General features: G+C 34.1%; 8 non-coding genes across 8 annotated transcripts; 4 read left to right on the top strand and 4 right to left on the bottom strand.

The window, feature by feature from the left end:
- Nucleotides 1-7,480: 7,480 nt before the first annotated feature.
- Trnae-uuc (transfer RNA glutamic acid (anticodon UUC)) lies at nt 7,481-7,552 on the top strand. Its single transcript has one exon. It is a non-coding gene; the product is annotated as a tRNA-Glu (tRNA).
- Nucleotides 7,553-8,270: 718 nt separating this feature from the next.
- On the bottom strand, nt 8,271-8,341 carry Trnag-gcc (transfer RNA glycine (anticodon GCC)). The gene has a single exon. It is a non-coding gene; the product is annotated as a tRNA-Gly (tRNA).
- Nucleotides 8,342-8,998: 657 nt separating this feature from the next.
- On the top strand, nt 8,999-9,070 carry Trnae-uuc (transfer RNA glutamic acid (anticodon UUC)). The gene has a single exon. It is a non-coding gene; the product is annotated as a tRNA-Glu (tRNA).
- A 645-nt stretch (nt 9,071-9,715) lies between these two features.
- Trnag-gcc (transfer RNA glycine (anticodon GCC)) lies at nt 9,716-9,786 on the bottom strand. The gene has a single exon. It is a non-coding gene; the product is annotated as a tRNA-Gly (tRNA).
- A 657-nt stretch (nt 9,787-10,443) lies between these two features.
- On the top strand, nt 10,444-10,515 carry Trnae-uuc (transfer RNA glutamic acid (anticodon UUC)). Its single transcript has one exon. It is a non-coding gene; the product is annotated as a tRNA-Glu (tRNA).
- A 645-nt stretch (nt 10,516-11,160) lies between these two features.
- On the bottom strand, nt 11,161-11,231 carry Trnag-gcc (transfer RNA glycine (anticodon GCC)). The gene has a single exon. It is a non-coding gene; the product is annotated as a tRNA-Gly (tRNA).
- Nucleotides 11,232-11,889: 658 nt separating this feature from the next.
- Trnae-uuc (transfer RNA glutamic acid (anticodon UUC)) lies at nt 11,890-11,961 on the top strand. Its single transcript has one exon. It is a non-coding gene; the product is annotated as a tRNA-Glu (tRNA).
- Nucleotides 11,962-12,606: 645 nt separating this feature from the next.
- Nucleotides 12,607-12,677, bottom strand: Trnag-gcc (transfer RNA glycine (anticodon GCC)). Its single transcript has one exon. It is a non-coding gene; the product is annotated as a tRNA-Gly (tRNA).
- Nucleotides 12,678-17,665: the final 4,988 nt, after the last annotated feature.

Genomic DNA, 17,665 nt, shown 5'->3' with positions numbered 1-17,665 from the left:
GTTAATTAATGCCAATTATTTTGTCATAGTCGCACCTCAAGTTGCATGTTTTACCTGTAACCTCTAGAAATGTATCCAACTGTCATACAAGTGAGTGGTTTAGCTAGCTATAAAACCAGGTTTAATCCTCCATTTCTACATTAGAAAATAGCTGTACCAACTCAGGATATGACCGCTGTTATTCATTCCTTTGACGAGTTTTAGCTTTTGATTTTGCCATTTGATAAGGGATTTTCCATTGTGAATTTTACCTTAATTTCATTTTGACCAAATCACTACTTTCACTTTTAACAATATTTTTTTTTTCACATGTTTTACTTATTTCAATATATTTATGCAACTGATAGGACCAATTAGATAGTAAACATTTCAAAGAAAACAGTAGCCAGAATACTTAGGAAGAAATACCTCTTATGATAATTGGGAACTATATTCAAAGGTCATGGAAAAAGGGAATTAATTGTGGTCTGAAGCTAACTGCAATGTTCTTTGTAATGTGTTTCCATAGCAACTGTTATTGATATTTATTTTGAATAATATTAGTTGTGTATCAAAACAATTCCTAATCAGTATGGTTTTACAGAGTTAAATAAGAAAAATTTTGAAATTGACGAATTTAACCACTTACTTTCCTTTAATCTGCACAATGCAATTTCAAGTTTTGCCAAATTTCAGAAAATTTTGAACAATTTTTTTTTTTTAACAACAAAAAACACACACCCAATTTTTTTCTTGGTAAAAGAGTGATATATGAAGATTATTTTGGAGACCATAACAATAAAATGTGACGTTGGGAAAAAAAATAAAATTATTTTGAAATTTACTAAAAAATGCCTTTTTCAGCATTTTGAAAAAATGCAAAATGGGCACTTTTCAGATACAAGTTTTAATGTTTTGAATGGGTTCAAGACAATGTCTGTTTACTTTAATGTGTTATTCCAGACCTATATTTGTTCAGTATACCTATGATTTAGGCTAAAAAAGTGTATTTGTTAAAAATAATGAAAGTTGAAAAATGATGCATTTTGAGATTTTGCTACTCTGTTACTGGGCTTATATATATGGGACCTGTAACCATGGCAACAGAAACCCTAAAAACAAAAATGAAAGTTATTTTTGTTATCAGGGCATCATATGGGCTTAATATTGAAAAGATATTGAAAATCTGTGACATTGGTGTGAACAGTCCCATGAATTTCTTTGGTTTTTACAGAGAATTATATGATTTGGACATTTTAAACTGTTGACGGGAAATATGAAAATTTCTATCCCCCTCCCGCATTTTCACTTACAAACTTTTAAAAAACGTGCTGTGTATACTTGAATTAAAAATCAAACTGGAAGGACGAGAGCAGGGTAAAAATTCATAGAACAGACAATGTGCAGTGATAAATATTTCATGTATATTTTGAACACAGAGAGGATAACCCCGGCTACTACCAAATAAAAACTTCTTTTTCTCCTATGTGCTTTCCGGGACTTTATGTTTTGAATTGTAGTTTCACTTTCCATATTCGGAATGTATTCTAATTTAAGCTCCACGTGGTCAAAATCACGTGATGCAGGAATATAGTATCTTGGAGTTAGAATACTTCAGTCTTTTCGGGCGGGGACTCCAAGCAGACAACATGCATGTGTATAACGGCGCTGGGGATTTTCTTATTAATCTTAAACGAAGGAAGTTGCCGGTCCGGTACACGAATAGTTCGGTTAGAAAGCAAGGTTTTAATTCTAATTAGATTGGTAAGCTTAATTAGAGCAGGGGCTTAATTTTACCTAGTTATACTAAGTCCGATGTGGTCTAGTGGTTAGGATTTCTGGTTTTAGGAACCCGGGCCGCCCGCGTGGCAGGCGAGCATTCTACCACTGAACCACCGATGCTTATGACTATCACTTGTTTAACTTGATCATATAAGGACACGTGTTACCTGATATGTATGGTATATATGCATGTTAATATTATACTGAAATTGTCGGTAAATATATTTGATAGAGGAAATCGGCGATAGTTAAAATTACAGCTGCAGCATAATCTCAATTCGAGGTTGAAATATAATGACCAGAAATATCCCCGCTACTGTCGGCTTCGTGTATAATTTGCAACTTAAGCTTACCCGCATAGTTAAAAAAAAAAAAAAAAATCGTGATCTAAAAGGGGGAGGGATAATTAAATCCAAGTCTTTCAAAGAAGACCTAATCGCAAAACGAAAAGTTCTGTAATTTGACACGATTTCTGTTGTGGTTTGCATGACAGACAACTTGAACTCGTAAAGTCGACATATGGTACATGTTAATTTCAATGCATACACTCCATGTAATTACAATTAAGCTAAATACATAACTTTGCCCTTTATCAGTTGTAGATATACGTTTCTGCATCCTATAATTACCGACTGGTATAATTTTGTGAGCTTTGAATACTCTCCTGTCATGCTGTCAGCTGAATCATGGTTATCATATGTTGACACAATCATAGACAATATTTTATTTTATTTGAGTCTCACCTCTTCTAAAACATTTACATAATATTACAGTTTACATATTACAATATAAAACAAGAGCCACTCTAAAAAGAGTTATGAGAGACTATAAAAAAAAAATGGTATATACATTTACATATATATATATATATATACATACATAAAACATAAAACAAATTAAAAGTATACAAATGTTAAGATTAACATAAAACAGTTTAAAAGTAAACAACTGTTAAGAATATAATAAACATTTTCTTTTCAGTAAAATATCATAGCAGATTTTGGCAGTGTAAAAATAAACATTTTCATCACTAAATAAAAATACAAATTTATCATCATCTGACATACTATTAAAATCATGACAAAAAGAATTAGCATGACTAAACAACACAGCACGAAAATCTGCATATAGTGGACATTTCAAAATTACATGTTTCTCATCTTCTATGGTTTCATTACAACTAAAACATATTCGTTCATTAATAGGTAAGTTCTGATACCGGCCCGTTTCAATTTTTAGGGGCGCAACACCACAACGAAATTTTGCAAAAGCACTTCTATATTTCCCTGCAATAGTTTTACAAATGTAATTTTCTACCTTAAATTCTGTTTTAAATAATTTATAAGTACGAAGTTTGGCATATTCATTCGAAACCAACTTATTATGCCATTCAGTTTTATATAAATCAATAGCTAAGCATTCTATATCCTTAATTACATTTTTAGTTAACAATATATCACAGTTACAATATGGTTCAAGATTATACTCTTTAAACTTAGTCATCACTCTGAAGCACCAGTTTTTAATTGGCTTATTTCCATACTTATATGACCATATAAATACTCTTTTGTTCAATCTATTATTGTCCATTTTACAAAATCTGGACCATAATCTAAAAACAGCTGTCCATTGCTTTACATTGCATGGAATCCAGCCCATATCACCATAGAGAGATAAGTTTGGTGTATACTTTCCTACACCCATAAAAAATCTCATCGCTCTGTTTTTAACAGCATTTATGCACGAGAATTCTCTTGTTCCCCATATTGAAGCACCATAATCGATGACTGACCATACAAGTGTGTCAAAAAGCTTTGTATAAGTAGAGTAACAAAAACCACCATTTGATTTACATTTTGCGATCAATAACCCAAGAGCTCTACTTGCCGACTTGGCAATAGCTTTTGCCATTAAATCATAATTTAAAAATTCTGTAAGATGTAAACCAAGGTAAGTATATTGTATTACAGTTTCAATATTATCATTACCCAGCATAAATGTATAAATAGACCTTGGAAAAGAAGGTGGTCTAAAATGAATAATCTTAGATTTACTCAAATTAACACTAATATCATTTGTATGACACCACATATGTAAAACATTTAAGAGCATCTGTAAGTCTGATTCATTTTCAGCAAGTAAAACAATATCATCAGCATAGAGCAAAATACATATTTTCTCTTCCTCTATCGGAATACCAACATTTAAACTTTTAACCTCATTTACTAAATTATTAATAAAAATATTGAATAAAATGGGCGATAACACACACCCTTGTTTTAAACCACATTGAACATCAAACCATTGGGTTAAATTCCCATTAACTTTAACACATGACTGTACTTTATGATATAAAGATTTTAAAGCATTCAACATTTTACTACTAATTCCTATTGACTCAAGTTTACAAAATAATAAAAATCTGTTTACAGTATCATATGCTTTTTTGAAATCAATAAAAGCTGCAAAAGTTGACATTTTACACATTTTTCTTGTTTCAATAATAGTTGTAATTGTTGACAAATGATCAATAGTATTACGATTAGATCTAAAACCATTTTGTTCATCATGTATAAAATTTAGATCATCAAGCTTTACAGTTAATCTTGAATTCAGTACTCCGCAATACAGTTTATATGAAGTTGGCGCCAACGTTATTCCTCTGTAAGACATCGGGTCCCGAGGGTCGGAAGTCGAACTCTTCGGTATGGGGGTGATTATTCCTCTACTCCATAGCTCCGGTATCATTCCTGTATTATAACAAATGTTGAACACTTGAGTAAGGGCGTTTATAGCTGTCTGATTTTTATACATCTCCATCGGAATTTCATCACAACCAGGAGATTTTCCCGCTTTTGACAATTTTAAAATATTGACAACTTCTTCATTGGTTATTTCACTATCAAGAATATCATCGGTTATTATGCAACTGTTAACATCTTTTTCGGTAGTTTCATATAAATTTCCAGAATTCAACATATTTGAAAAATCACATTTCCATTTATCTAAAACAATTTTCGGATCGGTACATATTGAATTATCTTCCATTTTCACTTCCATTGGAATACTTTGCCTGTTGTTTCCTACTCCAATTTTCCCGATTTTCCTCCAAAATTCTTTTGGGTTATCTTCTAAGTTCTTTAATTCATCTTGCATACTATACCAGTATTGGCGTTTGGAACGTTGACACGCTTTATCGAAATGTTTCCTCTTTTGGACATAATTATGACGTAACGTACTTTTATTACAGGTTGCTTTAATCCATATTTTTTCTGCACTACAAACACAATTCCATAAAACGATTAGTTCTTCATTCCACCATGGTTTTTTGCATCTACGGCGTTTGTTATTAAATCCATCCGTTATATATGTTTTACATGAAAGTTTACTTGACATCTCTGATTTTACCACTTTAACAAATTCACAATACATCTGGTCTAAATCGACTTGTGACTTATTTGAGTTTTCAAGGTCTAAAATAAGTTTGTTTAAGTCACAAATAGCTTCCGAATTTACAAGAAAGTCCTGAGGTATGTTTTGTGTGTCGTACCTCTTCTTAACAGATTGCTTGGTATTTTCACGTGTTATTTCAGTCACTAAAAAGTCTAGTGACATCTCCCATGATAACATAGAATGATCTGGAACAATTCCTTTTAAGTCATATTTTCCAATGCCATTTACAGTGTCGACTAAGGTACTTGCACGACTTACACTAAACTTTTCAAAATTTTGTAACTTTTCGTAAGGTACTATACAGTAATCTACTACACTAGATCCTCGAGTAGATACGTACGTAAAGTCGTTTTGAGTCGTATTTCGGCCATTAAGTATACAACAGCTTATATCAGATAGAAAATCGCAAAATATACTTCCATACGTATTACATTTAAAATCAACTACATTTCGTTCTGGTAAGGAATCTACGCCTGGTATATAGTCTAGCATATCACCACATCGGCTATTCCAATCTCCACATAGATAAAACATATTTTCATTCGGAATTGTATAAATATCACCGATAATATTATCAAAAAATTCTTGTGCGTTTACAGCTCTAGTAGAGTTCTCTGGTGGCAAATACACCACGCAAACATAAAAACAGTTTTGGACACAGTTTTTTTCAGTAAATCGAATCCACATGATTCCATCTTTACTGCTTTCGACAATTTCTATTGAAAACTGGTCAGCAAAATCGTTCCTGACTAAAACACCAACTCCACCCGATCCACATTTCGCACGTTTATGTATATTATTTCGGTTATGGCCAAACCATTGATATCCATGCATTACAATAGAATCATTTCCTCTTAAGTGTGTTTCCGCCAGTCCAACTATATGCAGATTACATTGTGCGATGATATCGGTTAAAAGGTTAAATTTATCCCGTTTACAATCAGTATTCCAGCCATTTAAGTTCCAAAATCCACATTTAACCTAATACCCTCTTCGTTTACCATTTCGACCTCTGACGCCACCATTTCTACCACGTCCAGAATTATTATTTGTTGGTTGTGTTCTTGGTTGTCCATTCACTTGATTGACATCGCTTTTACCGGCTACGACAGGACTTTTCTCCCTAGACACACGATTATCATATGATGTTGGACAAACCCTTGTTCCTCTCATTTCAAGCTTATTCATACCGATTGCTTTCACTATATTGCGCAAGTTGTTGTTCATTAGCCTCTGTGCTTTCGGTATATCGTTTTCGATAAAAACGTCCTGGAAATTTCTCGACTGTTTCAGCTCTCTTTTCTTTTCCATCACTTTACGTTTTTCTGCACTTGACTGTAACTTTACTACCACAACCCCGTGTTTCTTTTTATTTGCCGTTTTCTTTCTTTCCGCTGAAACCACTTGTATATCTTTCAAGCGTAATCCATCTTTAAAAACACTGATAACTTTATTTACAACATTTTCTGTTTCGGTTTCAGGTAAGTTACGAATCACAAGGCTATCATCATATGTAGTGCGGTCTGTATTAGTTTTTACCACATTAGCGTAAGAAGTTTCCATCTTGTTTACTTTTTCGGTGACAGCATTCAGATCAACCTTAAATTGCTCTTTGACCTTACTAATCTCTTCAGATATTTTTGTATCAATCATAGCAGCGACTTGCCTAGGGATATTCTTTTCAAAGTCATCCATCCGTTTTGTCATTACTTCACAAATACTATTCATGGTGCCCGTTAATCCTAAAATCAACGATTTCAGTTCACTAATATCACTCTTATCTGTAATAGTACACTGTTGTGAATCTGATAATCGATATATCTCGTCGTCTTTGTCACCACAAATTGATTTTAGTTTTTTACAGTTATTTGGTTTAGAATTAGGATCTGGTGATAAACAGCGTTTTGTACCAACATTTGCTATTTTTTCTGTATTTTTACTCACATTGTTCTCTGTATGTATATCTGCTGCTGTTGTCATTCTGTTTCCAACAGTAGTCTGGGACATTACCGACTGCACATAATCTTCTGCTGATTGTTGACTAAGTGGGTCAAAGCAGGCAATGTTTAAACCTTCCATATTTACGCAATTTTATTTAATCCTTATGCACTAATGTTTTCAAAAATGAGAAATTTCACAAAATCCTCAACATAAACAATAAATAAACTAGTAGATTCACGGAGCAAATTTGTGTACCCATATTAAATGTATTAGGCTCGGTAAGGACGCTTTTATATATAGCTTAATTTTAACTAGTTATACTAAGTCCGATGTGGTCTAGTGGTTAGGATTTCTGGTTTTCACCCAGACGGCCCGGGTTCGATTCCCGGCATCGGAGCTTTAATTTTTTGTGCTTGGAGGAAACTATGTTTTATTTAATCCTTATGCACTAATGTTTTCAAAAATGAGAAATTTCACAAAATCCTCAACATAAACAATAAATTAAAAGTCACGAAAAAGATATGCAGGATTCACATACTCATCAGAGCGAATAAATTGCAATTAATTCTTGCAACGTATGTTAGCTTGCAGTTTGCATCTGCCGCTGTTTTGTGCCTTAATATTATGTCTTGAAATGACACCGACTGAAATGAGATGGGTGACCATCACACCAGTCCTGCAGAAGAATGTACACTAGCAAATAATTATGACTTTCTGTTTTAAAGTCATGTTGATGTTTTATGTATTTCTTGTCATTTAGTCAGTTGTTATGACATTATCCCCTCGGGGTATAAGTTAGATACGATAACGTAATTCCCTGCGTTTGCCACTCTCTCTATACAATTCCACTCTATTACTAAAAAATGGCAGCGCAGGAGCCATTCACTCCTGGCACACTTATAAAGCGCGTTCTTACCGATATTTATTTGTATCTTTTTCAAGATTGACCTCCAAAGCGAAGAGACGCACGCGTTGTATTTGAAATGATGGCATCAAATGAATTTCTTTTTACGTTAATTAACAGTAATGCCCACTATATATTTGTGGATGATACGATTATGTGCCAATATGTCCTATAATCAATTGAAAACATTTGAAAGAGACGAAAAAAGAAATGCATCGGCCGGGAATCGAACCCGGGCCGCCCGCGTGGCAGGCGAGCATTCTACCACTGAACCACCGATGCTTATGACTATCACTTGTTTAACTTGATCATATAAGGACACGTGTTACCTGATATGTATGGTATATATGCATGTTAATATTATACTGAAATTGTCGGTAAATATATTTGATAGAGGAAATCGGCGATAGTTAAAATTACAGCTGCAGCATAATCTCAATTCGAGGTTGAAATATAATGACCAGAAATATCCCCGCTACTGTCGGCTTCGTGTATAATTTGCAACTTAAGCTTACCCGCATAGTTAAAAAAAAAAAAAAATCGTGATCTAAAAGGGGGAGGGATAATTAAATCCAAGTCTTTCAAAGAAGACCTAATCGCAAAACGAAAAGTTCTGTAATTTGACACGATTTCTGTTGTGGTTTGCATGACAGACAACTTGAACTCGTAAAGTCGACATATGGTACATGTTAATTTCAATGCATACACTCCATGTAATTACAATTAAGCTAAATACATAACTTTGCCCTTTATCAGTTGTAGATATACGTTTCTGCATCCTATAATTACCGACTGGTATAATTTTGTGAGCTTTGAATACTCTCCTGTCATGCTGTCAGCTGAATCATGGTTATCATATGTTGACACAATCATATTAAATGTATTAGGCTCGGTAAGGACGCTTTTATATATAGCTTAATTTTAACTAGTTATACTAAGTCCGATGTGGTCTAGTGGTTAGGATTTCTGGTTTTCACCCAGACGGCCCGGGTTCGATTCCCGGCATCGGAGCTTTAATTTTTTGTGCTTGGAGGAAACTATGTTAAAAGTCACGAAAAAGATATGCAGGATTCACATACTCATCAGAGCGAATAAATTGCAATTAATTCTTGCAACGTATGTTAGCTTGCAGTTTGCATCTGCCGCTGTTTTGTGCCTTAATATTATGTCTTGAAATGACACCGACTGAAATGAGATGGGTGACCATCACACCAGTCCTGCAGAAGAATGTACACTAGCAAATAATTATGACTTTCTGTTTTAAAGTCATGTTGATGTTTTATGTATTTCTTGTCATTTAGTCAGTTGTTATGACATTATCCCCTCGGGGTATAAGTTAGATACGATAACGTAATTCCCTGCGTTTGCCACTCTCTCTATACAATTCCACTCTATTACTAAAAAATGGCAGCGCAGGAGCCATTCACTCCTGGCACACTTATAAAGCGCGTTCTTACCGATATTTATTTGTATCTTTTTCAAGATTGACCTCCAAAGCGAAGAGACGCACGCGTTGTATTTGAAATGATGGCATCAAATGAATTTCTTTTTACGTTAATTAACAGTAATGCCCACTATATATTTGTGGATGATACGATTATGTGCCAATATGTCCTCTAATCAATTGAAAACATTTGAAAGAGACGAAAAAAGAAATGCATCGGCCGGGAATCGAACCCGGGCCGCCCGCGTGGCAGGCGAGCATTCTACCACTGAACCACCGATGCTTATGACTATCACTTGTTTAACTTGATCATATAAGGACACGTGTTACCTGATATGTATGGTATATATGCATGTTAATATTATACTGAAATTGTCGGTAAATATATTTGATAGAGGAAATCGGCGATAGTTAAAATTACAGCTGCAGCATAATCTCAATTCGAGGTTGAAATATAATGACCAGAAATATCCCCGCTACTGTCGGCTTCGTGTATAATTTGCAACTTAAGCTTACCCGCATAGTTAAAAAAAAAAAAAAATCGTGATCTAAAAGGGGGAGGGATAATTAAATCCAAGTCTTTCAAAGAAGACCTAATCGCAAAACGAAAAGTTCTGTAATTTGACACGATTTCTGTTGTGGTTTGCATGACAGACAACTTGAACTCGTAAAGTCGACATATGGTACATGTTAATTTCAATGCATACACTCCATGTAATTACAATTAAGCTAAATACATAACTTTGCCCTTTATCAGTTGTAGATATACGTTTCTGCATCCTATAATTACCGACTGGTATAATTTTGTGAGCTTTGAATACTCTCCTGTCATGCTGTCAGCTGAATCATGGTTATCATATGTTGACACAATCATATTAAATGTATTAGGCTCGGTAAGGACGCTTTTATATATAGCTTAATTTTAACTAGTTATACTAAGTCCGATGTGGTCTAGTGGTTAGGATTTCTGGTTTTCACCCAGACGGCCCGGGTTCGATTCCCGGCATCGGAGCTTTAATTTTTTGTGCTTGGAGGAAACTATGTTAAAAGTCACGAACAAGATATGCAGGATTCACATACTCATCAGAGCGAATAAATTGCAATTAATTCTTGCAACGTATGTTAGCTTGCAGTTTGCATCTGCCGCTGTTTTGTGCCTTAATATTATGTCTTGAAATGACACCGACTGAAATGAGATGGGTGACCATCACACCAGTCCTGCAGAAGAATGTACACTAGCAAATAATTATGACTTTCTGTTTTAAAGTCATGTTGATGTTTTATGTATTTCTTGTCATTTAGTCAGTTGTTATGACATTATCCCCTCGGGGTATAAGTTAGATACGATAACGTAATTCCCTGCGTTTGCCACTCTCTCTATACAATTCCGCTCTATTACTAAAAAATGGCAGCGCAGGAGCCATTCACTCCTGGCACACTTATAAAGCGCGTTCTTACCGATATTTATTTGTATCTTTTTCAAGATTGACCTCCAAAGCGAAGAGACGCACGCGTTGTATTTGAAATGATGGCATCAAATGAATTTCTTTTTACGTTAATTAACAGTAATGCCCACTATATATTTGTGGATGATACGATTATGTGCCAATATGTCCTCTAATCAATTGAAAACATTTGAAAGAGACGAAAAAAGAAATGCATCGGCCGGGAATCGAACCCGGGCCGCCCGCGTGGCAGGCGAGCATTCTACCACTGAACCACCGATGCTTATGACTATCACTTGTTTAACTTGATCATATAAGGACACGTGTTACCTGATATGTATGGTATATATGCATGTTAATATTATACTGAAATTGTCGGTAAATATATTTGATAGAGGAAATCGGCGATAGTTAAAATTACAGCTGCAGCATAATCTCAATTCGAGGTTGAAATATAATGACCAGAAATATCCCCGCTACTGTCGGCTTCGTGTATAATTTGCAACTTAAGCTTACCCGCATAGTTAAAAAAAAAAAAAAAATCGTGATCTAAAAGGGGGAGGGATAATTAAATCCAAGTCTTTCAAAGAAGACCTAATCGCAAAACGAAAAGTTCTGTAATTTGACACGATTTCTGTTGTGGTTTGCATGACAGACAACTTGAACTCGTAAAGTCGACATATGGTACATGTTAATTTCAATGCATACACTCCATGTAATTACAATTAAGCTAAATACATAACTTTGCCCTTTATCAGTTGTAGATATACGTTTCTGCATCCTATAATTACCGACTGGTATAATTTTGTGAGCTTTGAATACTCTCCTGTCATGCTGTCAGCTGAATCATGGTTATCATATGTTGACACAATCATATTAAATGTATTAGGCTCGGTAAGGACGCTTTTATATATAGCTTAATTTTAACTAGTTATACTAAGTCCGATGTGGTCTAATGGTTAGGATTTCTGGTTTTCACCCAGACGGCCCGGGTTCGATTCCCGGCATCGGAGCTTTAATTTTTTGTGCTTGGAGGAAACTATGTTAAAAGTCACGAACAAGATATGCAGGATTCACATACTCATCAGAGCGAATAAATTGCAATTAATTCTTGCAACGTATGTTAGCTTGCAGTTTGCATCTGCCGCTGTTTTGTGCCTTAATATTATGTCTTGAAATGACATCGACTGAAATGAGATGGGTGACCATCACACCAGTCCTGCAGAAGAATGTACACTAGCAAATAATTATGACTTTCTGTTTTAAAGTCATGTTGATGTTTTATGTATTTCTTGTCATTTAGTCAGTTGTTATGACATTATCCCCTCGGGGTATAAGTTAGATACGATAACGTAATTCCCTGCGTTTGCCACTCTCTCTATACAATTCCACTCTATTACTAAAAAATGGCAGCGCAGGAGCCATTCACTCCTGGCACACTTATAAAGCGCGTTCTTACCGATATTTATTTGTATCTTTTTCAAGATTGACCTCCAAAGCGAAGAGACGCACGCGTTGTATTTGAAATGATGGCATCAAATGAATTTCTTTTTACGTTAATTAACAGTAATGCCCACTATATATTTGTGGATGATACGATTATGTGCCAATATGTCCTCTAATCAATTGAAAACATTTGAAAGAGACGAAAAAAGAAATGCATCGGCCGGGAATCGAACCCGGGCCGCCCGCGTGGCAGGCGAGCATTCTACCACTGAACCACCGATGCTTATGACTATCACTTGTTTAACTTGATCATATAAGGACACGTGTTACCTGATATGTATGGTATATATGCATGTTAATATTATACTGAAATTGTCGGTAAATATATTTGATAGAGGAAATCGGCGATAGTTAAAATTACAGCTGCAGCATAATCTCAATTCGAGGTTGAAATATAATGACCAGAAATATCCCCGCTACTGTCGGCTTCGTGTATAATTTGCAACTTAAGCTTACCCGCATAGTTAAAAAAAAAAAAAATCGTGATCTAAAAGGGGGAGGGATAATTAAATCCAAGTCTTTCAAAGAAGACCTAATCGCAAAACGAAAAGTTCTGTAATTTGACACGATTTCTGTTGTGGTTTGCATGACAGACAACTTGAACTCGTAAAGTCGACATATGGTACATGTTAATTTCAATGCATACACTCCATGTAATTACAATTAAGCTAAATACATAACTTTGCCCTTTATCAGTTGTAGATATACGTTTCTGCATCCTATAATTACCGACTGGTATAATTTTGTGAGCTTTGAATACTCTCCTGTCATGCTGTCAGCTGAATCATGGTTATCATATGTTGACACAATCATAGACAATATTTTATTTTATTTGAGTCTCACCTCTTCTAAAACATTTACATAATATTACAGTTTACATATTACAATATAAAACAAGAGCCACTCTAAAAAGAGTTATGAGAGACTATAAAAAAAAAATGGTATATACATTTACATATATATATATATATATACATACATAAAACATAAAACAAATTAAAAGTATACAAATGTTAAGATTAACATAAAACAGTTTAAAAGTAAACAACTGTTAAGAATATAATAAACATTTTCTTTTCAGTAAAATATCATAGCAGATTTTGGCAGTGTAAAAATAAACATTTTCATCACTAAATAAAAATACAAATTTATCATCATCTGACATACTATTAAAATCATGACAAAAAGAATTAGCATGACTAAACAACACAGCACGAAAATCTGCATATAGTGGACATTTCAAAATTACATGTTTCTCATCTTCTATGGTTTCATTACAACTAAAACATATTCGTTCATTAATAGGTAAGTTCTGATACCGGCCCGTTTCAATTTTTAGGGGCGCAACACCACAACGAAATTTTGCAAAAGCACTTCTATATTTCCCTGCAATAGTTTTACAAATGTAATTTTCTACCTTAAATTCTGTTTTAAATAATTTATAAGTACGAAGTTTGGCATATTCATTCGAAACCAACTTATTATGCCATTCAGTTTTATATAAATCAATAGCTAAGCATTCTATATCCTTAATTACATTTTTAGTTAACAATATATCACAGTTACAATATGGTTCAAGATTATACTCTTTAAACTTAGTCATCACTCTGAAGCACCAGTTTTTAATTGGCTTATTTCCATACTTATATGACCATATAAATACTCTTTTGTTCAATCTATTATTGTCCATTTTACAAAATCTGGACCATAATCTAAAAACAGCTGTCCATTGCTTTACATTGCATGGAATCCAGCCCATATCACCATAGAGAGATAAGTTTGGTGTATACTTTCCTACACCCATAAAAAATCTCATCGCTCTGTTTTTAACAGCATTTATGCACGAGAATTCTCTTGTTCCCCATATTGAAGCACCATAATCGATGACTGACCATACAAGTGTGTCAAAAAGCTTTGTATAAGTAGAGTAACAAAAACCACCATTTGATTTACATTTTGCGATCAATAACCCAAGAGCTCTACTTGCCGACTTGGCAATAGCTTTTGCCATTAAATCATAATTTAAAAATTCTGTAAGATGTAAACCAAGGTAAGTATATTGTATTACAGTTTCAATATTATCATTACCCAGCATAAATGTATAAATAGACCTTGGAAAAGAAGGTGGTCTAAAATGAATAATCTTAGATTTACTCAAATTAACACTAATATCATTTGTATGACACCACATATGTAAAACATTTAAGAGCATCTGTAAGTCTGATTCATTTTCAGCAAGTAAAACAATATCATCAGCATAGAGCAAAATACATATTTTCTCTTCCTCTATCGGAATACCAACATTTAAACTTTTAACCTCATTTACTAAATTATTAATAAAAATATTGAATAAAATGGGCGATAACACACACCCTTGTTTTAAACCACATTGAACATCAAACCATTGGGTTAAATTCCCATTAACTTTAACACATGACTGTACTTTATGATATAAAGATTTTAAAGCATTCAACATTTTACTACTAATTCCTATTGACTCAAGTTTACAAAATAATAAAAATCTGTTTACAGTATCATATGCTTTTTTGAAATCAATAAAAGCTGCAAAAGTTGACATTTTACACATTTTTCTTGTTTCAATAATAGTTGTAATTGTTGACAAATGATCAATAGTATTACGATTAGATCTAAAACCATTTTGTTCATCATGTATAAAATTTAGATCATCAAGCTTTACAGTTAATCTTGAATTCAGTACTCCGCAATACAGTTTATATGAAGTTGGCGCCAACGTTATTCCTCTGTAAGACATCGGGTCCCGAGGGTCGGAAGTCGAACTCTTCGGTATGGGGGTGATTATTCCTCTACTCCATAGCTCCGGTATCATTCCTGTATTATAACAAATGTTGAACACTTGAGTAAGGGCGTTTATAGCTGTCTGATTTTTATACATCTCCATCGGAATTTCATCACAACCAGGAGATTTTCCCGCTTTTGACAATTTTAAAATATTGACAACTTCTTCATTGGTTATTTCACTATCAAGAATATCATCGGTTATTATGCAACTGTTAACATCTTTTTCGGTAGTTTCATATAAATTTCCAGAATTCAACATATTTGAAAAATCACATTTCCATTTATCTAAAACAATTTTCGGATCGGTACATATTGAATTATCTTCCATTTTCACTTCCATTGGAATACTTTGCCTGTTGTTTCCTACTCCAATTTTCCCGATTTTCCTCCAAAATTCTTTTGGGTTATCTTCTAAGTTCTTTAATTCATCTTGCATACTATACCAGTATTGGCGTTTGGAACGTTGACACGCTTTATCGAAATGTTTCCTCTTTTGGACATAATTATGACGTAACGTACTTTTATTACAGGTTGCTTTAATCCATATTTTTTCTGCACTACAAACACAATTCCATAAAACGGTTAGTTCTTCATTCCACCATGGTTTTTTGCATCTACGGCGTTTGTTATTAAATCCATCCGTTATATATGTTTTACATGAAAGTTTACTTGACATCTCTGATTTTACCACTTTAACAAATTCACAATACATCTGGTCTAAATCGACTTGTGACTTATTTGAGTTTTCAAGGTCTAAAATAAGTTTGTTTAAGTCACAAATAGCTTCCGAATTTACAAGAAAGTCCTGAGGTATGTTTTGTGTGTCGTACCTCTTCTTAACAGATTGCTTGGTATTTTCACGTGTTATTTCAGTCACTAAAAAGTCTAGTGACATCTCCCATGATAACATAGAATGATCTGGAACAATTCCTTTTAAGTCATATTTTCCAATGCCATTTACAGTGTCGACTAAGGTACTTGCACGACTTACACTAAACTTTTCAAAATTTTGTAACTTTTCGTAAGGTACTATACAGTAATCTACTACACTAGATCCTCGAGTAGATACGTACGTAAAGTCGTTTTGAGTCGTATTTCGGCCATTAAGTATACAACAGCTTATATCAGATAGAAAATCGCAAAATATACTTCCATACGTATTACATTTAAAATCAACTACATTTCGTTCTGGTAAGGAATCTACGCCTGGTATATAGTCTAGCATATCACCACATCGGCTATTCCAATCTCCACATAGATAAAACATATTTTCATTCGGAATTGTATAAATATCACCGATAATATTATCAAAAAATTCTTGTGCGTTTACAGCTCTAGTAGAGTTCTCTGGTGGCAAATACACCACGCAAACATAAAAACAGTTTTGGACACAGTTTTTTTCAGTAAATCGAATCCACATGATTCCATCTTTACTGCTTTCGACAATTTCTATTGAAAACTGGTCAGCAAAATCGTTCCTGACTAAAACACCAACTCCACCCGATCCACATTTCGCACGTTTATGTATATTATTTCGGTTATGGCCAAACCATTGATATCCATGCATTACAATAGAATCATTTCCTCTTAAGTGTGTTTCCGCCAGTCCAACTATATGCAGATTACATTGTGCGATGATATCGGTTAAAAGGTTAAATTTATCCCGTTTACAATCAGTATTCCAGCCATTTAAGTTCCAAAATCCACATTTAACCTAATACCCTCTTCGTTTACCATTTCGACCTCTGACGCCACCATTTCTACCACGTCCAGAATTATTATTTGTTGGTTGTGTTCTTGGTTGTCCATTCACTTGATTGACATCGCTTTTACCGGCTACGACAGGACTTTTCTCCCTAGACACACGATTATCATATGATGTTGGACAAACCCTTGTTCCTCTCATTTCAAGCTTATTCATACCGATTGCTTTCACTATATTGCGCAAGTTGTTGTTCATTAGCCTCTGTGCTTTCGGTATATCGTTTTCGATAAAAACGTCCTGGAAATTTCTCGACTGTTTCAGCTCTCTTTTCTTTTCCATCACTTTACGTTTTTCTGCACTTGACTGTAACTTTACTACCACAACCCCGTGTTTCTTTTTATTTGCCGTTTTCTTTCTTTCCGCTGAAACCACTTGTATATCTTTCAAGCGTAATCCATCTTTAAAAACACTGATAACTTTATTTACAACATTTTCTGTTTCGGTTTCAGGTAAGTTACGAATCACAAGGCTATCATCATATGTAGTGCGGTCTGTATTAGTTTTTACCACATTAGCGTAAGAAGTTTCCATCTTGTTTACTTTTTCGGTGACAGCATTCAGATCAACCTTAAATTGCTCTTTGACCTTACTAATCTCTTCAGATATTTTTGTATCAATCATAGCAG

This window comes from Mytilus edulis, chromosome 11, assembly GCF_963676685.1.
Source record: "Mytilus edulis chromosome 11, xbMytEdul2.2, whole genome shotgun sequence".
NCBI classification, from domain to species: domain Eukaryota; kingdom Metazoa; phylum Mollusca; class Bivalvia; order Mytilida; family Mytilidae; genus Mytilus; species Mytilus edulis.
The sequence above is the reverse complement of the archived record's forward strand: the minus strand, read 5'-3'. Positions and strand labels throughout refer to the sequence as shown.